At 39.9% G+C, this 13,120-nt stretch overlaps 1 protein-coding gene across 7 annotated transcripts in view; it reads right to left on the bottom strand.

Moving 5' to 3' along the window:
- ARHGEF9 (Cdc42 guanine nucleotide exchange factor 9) overlaps positions 1–13,120 on the bottom strand; it is a 228,522-nt gene that overhangs the window by 53,196 nt on the left and 162,206 nt on the right. The window lies entirely within an intron of this gene.

Raw genomic sequence — 13,120 nt, forward strand, 5'->3', positions numbered from 1 at the left:
CCTTCCTTTCTCAGTTCATTAAAATCACTGATTAAACAGGAAATTTCATCACCTTGGTCTGTTATCCAGAAAGCCTGAATAACTTGCTTATATTTCTTGCTATGTAGAATCAGACACACACACCAAAAACACCGAACATCTAGCTAATTCTATTCTACAGAGTTTCCAAGGGCCTCTTATTTATGGGAACTCTGATATGTGGGGGTCTATGTCAGATGCCAAGCCAGACTTGGCCCTGTTATCGAGGAGCTTACATGTCAGCAAAGGAGTCTAATATAGGTATGCTCAGAACTCATGGAATGCAAGGCAAACCATGGGGACAAAAAGAAGTGGCCCCCTGACTCAGGAGAATTAATACTTATTGAGCACCTACAGGGATCAGACATTGTGCTACATACTTTCACTCTGTCTCTTCTGAGCATCACAGTAGCCCTGGGAGGTAGATAGTCTTGCTGTCATCTTTATAGTCTGAGGTACAAAGAAGTCAAGTGATCAGCCACAGTCACCCAGCTAGTTAGCCAAAGATCCACAATCCAACCACAAGTATGCAGCTCCAGAGAGTGTGCTCACTTTTGCCACTATGTTATACTGTCTCTAGGCCAAAAAGTCACTGGAGAGTCAGTCCCTTCCTCTCTCTGGGTCTCAGTTTTCCAGCTGTTAAATGAGGTATGTGAGGATGATCTCTAAGGTCTTAGCACTGATACTCTAATGCTAAGGTCTCAGCCTTGTACTGAAAAGCTTCAAGTCAACTTTAGAGATGGGGGTTCCCGCATCTCCCCAGAAACAATCAGAGGTAAACAGTCTAGGCAGGGCAATGGCCCAAAGAGAAGGGTATCAGGAAATTGTATTCTTGAGCATATCACTTTTTTTTCAGTCTAAGGGATGGAAAGAAAAAGGGGAGCTCAATGGAAATATTTTCTAATAATACAACCTCAAAAAGAAAGCTCAACTTGAGGACACAGGGAGGGGGAAGGGTAAGCTGGGATGAAGTGAGAGAGTGGCATGGACATATATACTCTACCAAATGTAAAATAGCTAGTGGGAAGCAGTCACATAGCACAGGGAGATCAGCTTGGTGCTTTATGACCACCTAGAGGGGTGGGATAGGGAGGGTGGGAGGGAGATGCAAGAGGGAGGAGATATGGGGACATATGTATATGTATAGCTGATTCACTTTGTTATAAAGCAGAAACTAACACACCACTGTAAAGCAATTATACTCCAATAAAGATGTTAAAAAAAAAAAAAAAGAAAGTTCAGAGATACTAGTGTGACTCCAGACTACACCTCAGGGGTTCCCTGGAACTTTGGTAAACACTCCTCCTTGAGGGGCCCACATACTAGCACAGAACTTCTGGAGGCCCAGTGCTAGGAGAAGAATCCCTCAGAGTGTGGGGGTCATGCAAGGTTTTCCTGTTGGAGGGATGGGAAGCTGAACATGGTACCAGTCGGCCATGCCCCACCTTGAGGCAGGCCAGGAAGATGTACTATAGTCCATTTTGAATATGTATGAAGTGAAAGAATGCTATAAAAGGGGCCAATGCTATACAAAGATGGCCAGTATGACTTTTAAAGGCACAACTTGCTAAGCTGAGAATGATCAGACCAGGAGGACTACTCAGTGGCATCTGGTCTACACACTGCACCAGCTAGGAGCAACCCAATTCTATCAATTCTGTTTTAAGTACTTGCCATAAAATGCCACTTGATGCCACTCTACCAAGAAAAAAAAAAAACTTGAAAAAATACACCTCTATGCTCACCAAGGTGATTGTTGTCAGTTAACTCATCTTCTCTGTTCCTCAGTTTCCTCATCTTTAAAATGATGATAACATTACCAACCTCATTTGGCTGTGGTAAGGATTATATAAGTTAACATATATAAAGTGTTTACAAAAGTACACATCACACTGTAAGCTCCATATAGTGATAGTTATTACCTTGATTATTACTGTGTACCCTAAATCCTGTGCCACATATTCCTATTAATACTCACAACCCAATAAGGGATGTAGTGCTATTTGTCCCCAAACCAGTGTCAGAGAAATTGGAAGTAATATGCCAAAAGTGGCAGAATCCAAGAGAGAGTCGCTCAAAAGTCCATGCTCTAAACCATCAAACCACAGCAAAATAATGATCCCTTAATGGAAAAAGCAGCTGCTTTGGAAATTTCTAAGGTAAGAACCTCAAAGACTTCAGTTCTGGGCCCAGTGCTGCCGTCAACTCATTTCCTTCAGAAGTAGCTTAATCACAATCTGTTTCCTCATTTAGACAATGGGGCTAATTCAAAGGTTCCTGTTTGACTCAAATCACATGGCTGCTTGAGAACATGAAATAAGCTCATGTAAGGTAGAGGGACCTCTCAGAGTTTAGAGCAATCAGACTTTGCCCTCTCTGCCCCACTGCACTACACAGTTCTTTGCCTTGACCCCTCAAGTGCAATCTCTTCCCACCTCCCACTCCTCCACATGCCTTCTGTTCTCTTCCATTCTTCCAGAATTTTGCTCACACTGTTTTCTCTGCCTGGAACATACTTGCCCTCACTGGATAGTCAAGGCTACATCTCATTCATTTCAATATCCCAATGCCCAGCACCTCATTCTAATTATAGGCTGATTATCTGATGTAGGGTTGTGCCCTGAGCACATCAAGGGAGAGGACAAAGGAAATGCTACCCTTCTCAGAGTTTATATTCAATTCTGCCTGCTAGGAGGAAAGCAGGGAAATAACAAATCTATCCCTCCACATTTGATCTCCTGGTCCAAAGAGTATGCCTCATCAAGCCATTTAGCTTTAAAAAGATGTTTTTGCTGCTGTCATCACGTTGGGCTTTTGTGTTTTCTCCAACTTCTTTGGATTTAAACGTCCAATGGTAAACTGGAACATGCTATTGAGTATTATACAACCAGGCTATGGGGGAAGGGTGCTATGAGGAGGAAATCACAACAACACACAATCAAGTTCTCAAATATGAGCTGCAAACTTGGGATCCTGGTAAAAATCTCCAGAAAAAAAAAGATATAAAAGAAGCTGTCAGGGTTACAGCTACATGTAAAAGAATGAAATTAGAACACTTCCTAACACCATACACAACAATAAACTCAAAATGGATTAAAGACCTAAATGTAAGGCCAGACACTATCAAACTCTTAGAGGAAAACATAGGCAAAACACTCTATGACATAAATCACAGCAAGATCCTTTTTGAACCACCTCCTACAGAAATGGAAATAAAAATAAACAAATGGGACCTAATGAAACTTAAAAGCTTTTGCACATCAAAGGATACCATAAACAAGAGGAAAAGACAACCCTCAGAATGGGAGAAAATATTTGCAAATGAAGCAACTGACAAAGGATCACTCTCCAAAACTTACAAGCAGCTCATGTAACTCAATAACAAAAAAACAAACAACCCAATTCAAAAATGGGCAGAAGACCTAAAGAGACATTTCTCCAAAGAAGATATACAGATTGCCAACAAACACATGAAAGAATACTCAACATCACTAATCATTACAGAAATGCAAATCAAAACTACAATAAGGTATCACCTCACACCAGTCAGAATGGCCATCATCAAAATATCTACAAACAATAAATGCTGGAGAGGGTGTGGAGAAAAGGGAACCCTCTTGCACTGTTGGTGGGAATGTAAATTGATATAGCCACTATGGAGAACAGTATGCTGGTTCCTTATAAAACTAAAAATAGAACTACCATATGACACAGCAATCCCCCTACTGGGCATATACCCTGAGAAAACCATAATTCCAAAAGAGTCATGTACCACAATGTTCATTGCAGCAATATTTACAATAGCCAAGAAATGGAAGCAACCTAAGTGTCCATCAACAGATGAAGAATGGATGAAGAAGATGTGGCACATATATACAATGCAATATTACTCAGCTATAAGAAGAAATGAAATTGAATTATTTGTAGTGAGGTGGATGGACCTAGAGTCTGTCATACAGAGTGAAGTAAGTCAGAAAGAGAAAAATAAATTCCATATGCTAACACATATATATGGAATCTAAAAAAACCCAAAATGGTTCTGATGAACCTACGGGCAGGACAGGAATACAGAAGCAGATGTAGAGAATGGACTTGAGGACATAGGGAGGGGGAAGAGTAAGCTGGGACAAAGTGAGACAGTAGCACTAACATATATACACTCCCAAATGTAAAATAGATAGCTAGTGGAAAGCAGCTGCATCGTACAGGGAGATCAGCTCGGTGCTTTGTGACCACCTTGAAGCGAGGGATAGAGAGGGCGGTAGGGAGGCAAAAGAGGGTGGGGATATGTGGATATACGTATTCATAGAGCTGATTCACTTTGTTATACACAGAAACTAACACACCATTGTAAAGCAATTATACTCCAATAAATTTGTTTTAAAAAATCTTGCAAAAATAAAAAATAAAGAACAATTAAAGAATGGAAAAAAACAAAATAAGCTGTCAGGGATATGTTCCTTCCCCTTACCTTCAAGTGGATCTAATGCATGTGAAGGGTAGCAATGTGAGAGCATAAACAAACATCAGCATCAGAGAAATTAGAAATTTCCTAGAAACTGCAATTCGTGAGAACATGTTCTTCTTCCTGATGCTCCCCTAAGCTGATTGAAGGTACTTATTATTATTTAGAGGTATAGGTGGTACTTTCACTCATCCACTGATTTTTTAGAAGCCCTAGGGGGTAGGGCAGAGCATGGGGGACTCCATGAACTCTAGTACACATAGGCTGGCAGGGAGCAAGGATGGAAACTGGAGGTGGGCAAATAAATCCAAAATGTTCATTGAATAAGCTGAGGGCCAGTAACGTGTGGTTACAGTACAAGGTCTCCTGCTCTCTAGCAAAATGCTCTGATTTACTGAGCAGGCACCAATTGCCGGTGTGGTACTAACTCTCCACCCTCTTTCGTAATTCCTTTTCAAGGGAGATTAAGTTGTGAAGGTTTCTTCTATGATTCTTGTTTTTTCTTTAAATTAATTTATGTTTTTAAACATCTTTATTGGAGTATAATTCCTTTACAATGGTGTGTTAGTTTCTGCTGTATAACAAAGTGAATTAGCAATACATATATATATATATATATATATATATATATATCCCCATATCTCCTCCCTCTTGCGTCTGGCTCCCACTCTCCCTATCCGACCCCTCTAGGTGGTCACAAAGCACCGAGCTGATCTCCCTGTGCCATGTGGCCACTTCCCACTAACAATCTACTTTATATTTGGTAGTGTACATATGTAAATGCCACTCTCTCACTTCGTCCCAGCTTACCCATCCCCCTTCCCGTGTCCTCAGTCCATTTTCTACATCTGCGTCTTTATTCCTGACCTGTCCCTAGGTTCGTCAGAACAACTTTTCTTCTTATTTTTGGTTTCCATACATATGTGCTAGCATACAGTATTTGTTTTTCTCTTTCTGAGTTACTTCACTCTGTATGACAGACTCTAGGTCCATCCACCTCACTACAAATAACTCAATTTCATTTCTTTTTATGGCTGAGTAATATTCCATTGTATATATGTACCACATCTTCTTTATCCATTCATCTGTTGATGGACACTTAGGTTGCTTCCATGTCCTGGCTATTGTAAATAGAGCTGCAATGAACATTGTGGTACATGACTCTTTTGGAATTATGGTTTTCTTAGGGTACATGCCCAGTAGTGGGATTGCTGTATCATAAGGCAGTTCTCTTCTTAGTTTTTTAAGGAACCTCCATACTGTTATCCATAGTGGCTGTATCAATTTACATTCCCACCAACAGTGCAAGAGGGTTCCCTTTTCTCCACACCCTCTCCAGCATTTATTGTTTGTAGATTTTTTGATGATGGCCATTCTGACTGGTGTGAGGTGATACCTCATTGTAGTTTTGATTTGCATTTCTGTAATGATTAGTGATGTTGAGCATTCTTTCATATGTTTGTTGGCAATCTGTATATCTTCTTTGCAGAAATGTCTATTTAGGTCTTCTGCCTATTCTTGGATAGGGTTGTTTGTTTTTTTGATGTTGAGCTGCATGTGCTGCTTGTAAATTTTGGAGGTTAATTCTTTGTCAGTTGCTTCATTTGCAAATATTTTCTCCCATTCTGAGGGTTGTCTTTTCCTCTTGTTTATGGTATCCTTTGATGTGCAAAAGCTTTTAAGTTTCACTAGGTCCCATTTGTTTATTTATTTTTTTATTTCCATTTCTGTAGGAGGTGGCTCAAAAAGGATCTTGCTGTGATTTATGTCATAGAGTGTTCTGCCTATGTTTTCCTCTAAGAATTTTATAGTGTCTGCTCTTATATTTAGGTCTTTAATCCATTTTGAGTTTATTTTTGTGTATGGTGTTAGGGAGTGCTGTAATTTCATTCTTTTACATGTAGCTGTCCAGTTTTCCCAGCACCACTATTGAAGAGGCTGTCTTTTCTCCATTGTATATTCCTGCCTCCTTTATCAAAAATAAGGTGACCATAGGTGCATGGGTTTACCTCTGGCTTTCTATCCTGTTCTATTGAACTATATTTCTGTTTCTGTGCCAGTATTGTGCTGTCTTGATTAGTGTACCTTTGTAGTATTGTCTGAAGTCAAGGAGCCTGATTCCTCCAGCTTCGTTTTTCTTTCTCAAGATTGCTTTGGCTATTCAGGGTCTTTTGTGTTTCCATACAAAGTGAGATTTTTTTTGTCCTACTTCTGTGAAAAGTGCCGCTGGTAGTTTCATAGGGATTGCATTGAATCTGTAGATTGCTTTGGGTAGTAGTCATTTTCACAGTATTGATTCTTCCAATCCAAGAACATTGTACATCTCTCCAACTGTTTGTATCATCTTTAATTTCTTTCATCAGTGTCTTATAGTTTTCTGCATACATGTCTTCTGTCTCCTTAGGTAGGTTTATTCCCAGGTATTTATTATTTTTGGTACTATGGTAAGTGGGAGTGTTTCCTCAATTTATATTTCAGATTTTTCATCATAGTGTATAGGAATGCAAGAGATTTCTGTGCATTAATTTTGTATCCTGCTACTTTACCAAGTTCATTGATTAGCTCTAGTAGTTTTCTGGTAGCATCTTTAGGATTCTCTATGTATAGTATCATGTCATCTGCAAACAGTGACAGTTTTACTTCTTCTTTTCCGATTTGAATTCCTTTTATTTGTTTTTCTTCTGATTGCTGTGGCTAAAACTTCCAAAACTATGTTGAATAACAGTGGTGAGAGTGGAAAACTTTCTCTTGTTCCTGATCTTACAGGAAATGGTTTCAGTGTTTCACCATTGAGAACTGTGGGTTTGTCATATATGGCCTTTATTATGTTGAGGTAACTTCCCTATATGCCTACTTTCTGGAAGGTTTTTTATCATAAATGGGTGTTGAATTTTGTGAAAAGCTTTTTCTGCATCTATTGAGATGATCATATGGTTTTTCTCCTTCAAATTGTTAATACAGTTTGTCACATTGATTGATTTGTGTATATTGAAGAATCCTTGCATTCCTGGGATAATGCCCACTTGATCATGGTGTATGAACTTTTTAATGTGCTGTTGGATTCTGCTTGCTAGTATTTTGTTGAGAATTTTTGCATATATATTCATCAGTGATATTGGCCTGAATTTTTATTCTTTGTGACATCTTTGTCTGGTTTTGGTATCAGGGTGACTTTGGGAGTGTTCCTCCATCTTCTATACTTTGGAAGAATTTGAAAAGGATAGGTTTTAGCTGTTCTCTAAATGTTTGATCAAATTTGCCTGTGAAGCCATCTGTTCCTGGGCTTTTGTTTGTTGGAAGATTTTTATTCACCATCTCAATTTTAGTGCTCGTGATTGGTCTGCTTATATTTTCAATTTCTTCCTGGTTCAGCCTCAGAAGGTTGCACTTGTCTAAGGAATTTTCCATATCTTCCTGGTTGTCCATTTTATTGGCATTTAGTGGCCTGCAGTAATCTCTTATGATCCTTTGCATTTCTGCAATGCCAGCTGTTACTTCTCCTTTTTCATTTGTAATTCTGTTGATTTGAGTCTTCTACCTTTTCTTCTTGATGAGTCTGGCTAATTGATTATCAATTTTGTTTATCTTCTGAAAGAACAAGCTTTTAGTTTTACTGATATTTGCTATCATTTCCTTCATTTCTTCTTCATTTATTTCTGACCTAATCTTTATGATTTCTTTACTTCTGCTATCTTTGGGTTATTTTTTTGTTTTTCTTTCTCTAATTGCTTTTTGTGTAAGGTTAGGTTGTTTATTTGAGATGATTCTTGTTTCTTGAGGTAGGATTGTATTGCTATAAACTTCCCTCTTAGAACTGCTTTTGCTGCATCCCAAGAGTTTTGGGTCATTGTGTTTTCATTGTCATCTGTTTCTAGGTATTTTTTGATATTGTCTTTGATTTCTTCAGTGATCTCTTGGTTATTTAGTAGTGTATTGTTTAGCCTCCATGTGTTTGTAGTTTTTATAGGTTTTTTTCCCTGTAATTGATATCTAATCTCATAGCATTGTGGTTGGAAAAGATACTTGATGCAATTTCAATTTTCTTAACTTATCAAGGGTTGATTTGTGACCCAAGATATGATCTATCCTGGAGAATGTTCCATGAGCTCTTGATAAGAAACTGTATTCTGTTGTTTTTCATTGGAATGTCCTATAAATATCAGTTAAGTCCGTCTTGTTTAGAATATCATTTAAAGTTTGTGTTTCCCTATTAATTTTCATTTTGGATGATATGTCCGTTGGTGAAAGTGGGGTGTTAAAGTCCCCTACTATGATTGTGTTACTGTCGATTTCCGGTTTTATGGCTGTTAGCATTTGCCTTATGTATTGAGGTGCTCTTATGTTCTTTTTGGAATGATCCAATGATCATTATGTAGTGTCCTTCTTTGTCTCTTGTAATAGTCTTTATTTTAAAGTCTATTTTGTCTGATATGAGAATTACTACTCCAGCTTTCTTTTGATTTCCATTTACATGGAATATTTTTTTCCATCCCCTCACTTATTGTCTGTATGAGTCCCTAGGTCTGATGTGGGTCTCTTGTAGACAGCGTATATACGGGTCTTATTTTTGTATCCATTCAGCCAGTCTATGTGTTGTGTTTGGAACATTTAATGCATTTACATTTAAGGTAGTTATCGATATGTATGTTCCTAATAACATTTTCCTAATTGTTTGGGGTTCGTTATTGTATATTTTTCCCTTCTCCTGTGTTTCCTGCATAGAGAATTTCCTTCAGCATTTGTTGTAAATCCAGTTTGCTGGTTCTGAATTCTCTTAAGTTTTGCTTGTCTGTAAAGTTTTTAATTTCTCCTTCAAATCTGAGTGATATCCTTGCTGTGTAATCTTGGTTGTAGGTTTTTCCCTTTCATCACTTTAAATATGTCCTGCCACTCCCTTCTGGCTTGCAGAGTTTCTGCTGAAAGATCAGCTGTTAACTTTATGGGGATTCCCTTGTATGTTATTTGTTGCTTTTGCCTTGCTGCTTTTAATATTTTTCCCTGTATTTAATTTTTGATAGTTTGATTAATATGTGTGTTGGCATGTTTTTCCTTGAATTTATCCTGTATTGGACTCTATGTGCTTCCTGGACTTGATTGACTATTTCCTTTCCCATATTAGGGAAGTTTTCAACTATAATCTCTTCAAAAATTTTCTTAGTCCTGTTCTTTTTCTCTTCTTCTTCTGTGACCCCTATAATTTGAATGTTGGTGCGGTAATGTTGTCCCAGAGGTCTCTGAGACTGTCCTCAGTTCTTTTCATTCTTTTTTCTTTATTCTGCTCTGCAGTAGTTATTTCCACTCTTTCACCTTCCACGTCATTTATCCATTCTTCTGCCTCAGTTATTCTGCTACTGATTCCTTCTAGAGAATATTTTTATTTCGTTTATTGTGTTTCTCATCATTGTTTGCTCTTCAGTTCTTCTAGGTTCTTGTTAAATGTTTCTTGTATTTTCTCCATTCCTTTTTCAAGATTTTGGATCATCTTTACTATCATTATGATGAATTCTTTTTCAGCTAGGTTGCCTATTTCCTCTTCATTTGTTTGGTGTGGTGGGTTTTTACCTTGCTCCTTTGTCTGCTGTGTTTTTCCCTGTGTTTTCATTTTGCTTAACTTACTGTGTTTGTGGTCTCCTTTTTGCAGGCTGGAGGTTCGTAGTTCCCACTGTTTTTGTTGTCTGTGCCCAGTGGTTAAGGTTGGTTCAGTGGGTTGTTTCGGCTTCCTGGTAAGGGTCTGGCCCCTGTGTTCTGGTGGATGAGACTGGATCTTGTCTTTTGGTGGGCGGGACCATGTCCAGTGGTGGGTTTTGCGGTGTTTTGACATTTGCATGATATTAGGCAGCCTCTTTGCTATTGGGTGGGGTTGTGTTCCTGTCTTGCTAGTTTTTTGGCATAGGTTGTCCAGCACTGTAGCTTGCTGGTCATTGAGTGGAGCTGGGTCTTAGCATTGAGGTGGAGATCTATGGGAGAGCTTTTGCTGTTTGATATTATGTGGAGCTAGGAGGTCTCTGGTGGACCAATGTCCTAAACTCAGCTCTCTCTACTCGGAGGTACAGGACTGACATGTGGCTGGAGTACCTAGACTCTTTCAGCCACACATCTAGAAGAAAAGGTAGAGAGGAAGAAAGAAAGAAAGAGAAAGAAAGAAAGAAAGAAAGAAAGAAAGAAAGAAAGAAAGAAAGAAAGAAAGAAAGAAAGAAAGAAAGAAAAGAAAGAAAGGAAGGAAGGAAGGAAGGAAGGAAGGAAGGAAAGAAGAAGGAAATAAAAAAGAAAAAAGGGAAAAATAAAATAAAGTTACTAAAATAAAAAATTTAAAAATTATAAAAATTTAAAAATTATTAAAATTAAAATAATATAAAAATTATTTAAAAAATGGAGAGACCAAATCCTGGGGAAAATGGTAAAAGCAAAGCTATACACACAAAATCACACAAAGAAGCATACACATACACACTCAGAAAAGGAGAAAAAGAAAAAAAATATAGATATTTATATATATATAAAAAGAAGAGAGAAACCAAATCAATAAATGAATCTACCACTGATAATAAACTTTTAATACTAAACTAAGATAAACGTAAAACCAGACACAAATTAGATGTAGAAAGTGAACCCCAAGTTTGCAGTTGCTCCCAAAGTCCGGCACTTCAATTTCGGGCTGATTCGTTGTCTATTCAGGTATTCCGTGTATGCAGGGTACATTAAGATGATTGTCGAGATTTAATCCACTGCTCCTGAGGCCGCTGGGAGAAAATTCTCTTTCTCTTCTTTGTTTGCACAGCTCCTGGGGTTCAGCTTTTAATTTGGCCCTGCCTCTGCGTGTATGTCGCCTGAGGGCATCTGTTCTTCGCTCAGACAGGAAGGGGCTAAAGTAGCAGTTGATTAGAAGGCTCTGGCTCACTCAGCCCAGCGGGAGAGGGAGGGGTATGAAATGCAGCGCGAGTCTGCAGCGGCAGAGGCTGGTGTGACATTGCAACAGCCTGAGGCATGCCATGTTTTCTCCCGTGGATGTTGTCCCTGGATCACGGGACCCTGGCAGTGGTGGGCTGCACAGTCTCCTGGGAGGGATTGTGTGGATAGTGACTGGTGCTTGCACACAGGCTTCTTGGTGGCTGCATCAGCAGCCTTAGCATTTCATGCTCATCTCTGGTGTCCATGCTGATAGGCGTGGCTCGCACGCAGCGCTGGAGTTTGTTTAGGCAGTGCTCTGAATCCTCTCTCCTCGTGCACCCTGAAACAATGGTCTCTAGCCTCTTAGGCAGTTCCAGACATTTTCCTGGACTCCCTCCTGGCTAGCTGTGCCGCACTAGCCCCCTTCAGGCTGTGTTCATGCAGCCAACACCAGTCCTCTCCCTGGGATCCGACCTCCGAATCCATAGCCTCAGCTCCCAGCCCCCACCCGCCCTGGCTGGTGAGCAGACAAGCCTCTCAGGCTGGTGCGTGCTGGTTGGCACTGATCCTCTGTGTGGGAATCTCTCCACTTTGCTCTCTGCACCCTTGCTGCTGTGCTCTCCTCCATGGCTCCAAAGCTTCCCCCGCCACACCCCGTCTCCACCAGTAAAGGAGTTTCCTAGTATGTGAAAACTTTTCCTCCTTCACTCCTCCCTCCCAGAGGTGTCGGTCCCATCCCTATTCTTTTGTCTCTGTTTTTTTCTGTTTTCTTCTGCCCTACCCAGGTACGTGGGGAATTTCTTCACTTTTGGGAAGTCTGAGGTCTTCTGCTAACATTCAGTAGGAGTTGTTTCACATGTAGATGTATTTCAAATGTATTTGTGGGGAGGAAGGTGATCTCCATGTCTTACTCCTCCGCCATCTTGAAGGTCTCCTGACTCTTCTTTTTCATTTGACAAATCAAACTGAAATTATTATTTAGATGCTTTTGATACCCACCCTGTTTATTCAAACATGTGGAGGAGGCAAGTGAGTGGCAGAGAGAGCAAAGCACTGCTTCATTTTCTTGATTTGCAAGGCTTGTCCACAGCTGCACCCACCAAGCTGGCAGGACTTCTTTCTGAATGTCCAACTGCTTGGGTAGGTGGAACATAGAAAAAACCTATACCAGGGAATCAGTGAGGTTGAGCCACCCAAGCCAATAGCCAACCAGCCATGGAATGGACATATCCTATTGCTTTCTGTGGGAGGCTCCCCAGCACTCATCTACCTTTAGCCTTACCGGGAGTTGGACTTCCCCCCAAGGCAGTCTTACTCTCTTGCTTAGATATGGACACTTTACTGCAGAAACAAGTCCCTGCAATATCATAAAGGGAAGCAACTGGGCTGTAGGAAGCAGAAGGCTGGAAGAGTATGTGGTGCAGCAGTGTAAAGAACACCCCCCAGGGAATCTGGAGACTAGATTCAAGTTTTAGTTTTGTCATTGACTTGCTGTTTGGCCTCAGTCAGGAATAAGCTTCTCAGACTTCCACCATCATTACAAGGTTTGCATGTGTGCACGTGTGTGTGCGCACACACATGTGCATAAACATGGCCAGAGATGTTCTTTGGGGAGTTCCCTAAAAGACCTACTGACTCTGACATTTTAGAAATATTTAAGACTAGATATGGCACACTTGATCGAAACTTTGGTCCTGGCCTCTGAAATGTACCCATCAGGCCTTGCTAAAGAAAATGCTTCATAGAGGG

The sequence above is a fragment of the Orcinus orca genome, chromosome X (genome assembly GCF_937001465.1).
Source record: "Orcinus orca chromosome X, mOrcOrc1.1, whole genome shotgun sequence".
NCBI lineage: Eukaryota > Metazoa > Chordata > Mammalia > Artiodactyla > Delphinidae > Orcinus > Orcinus orca.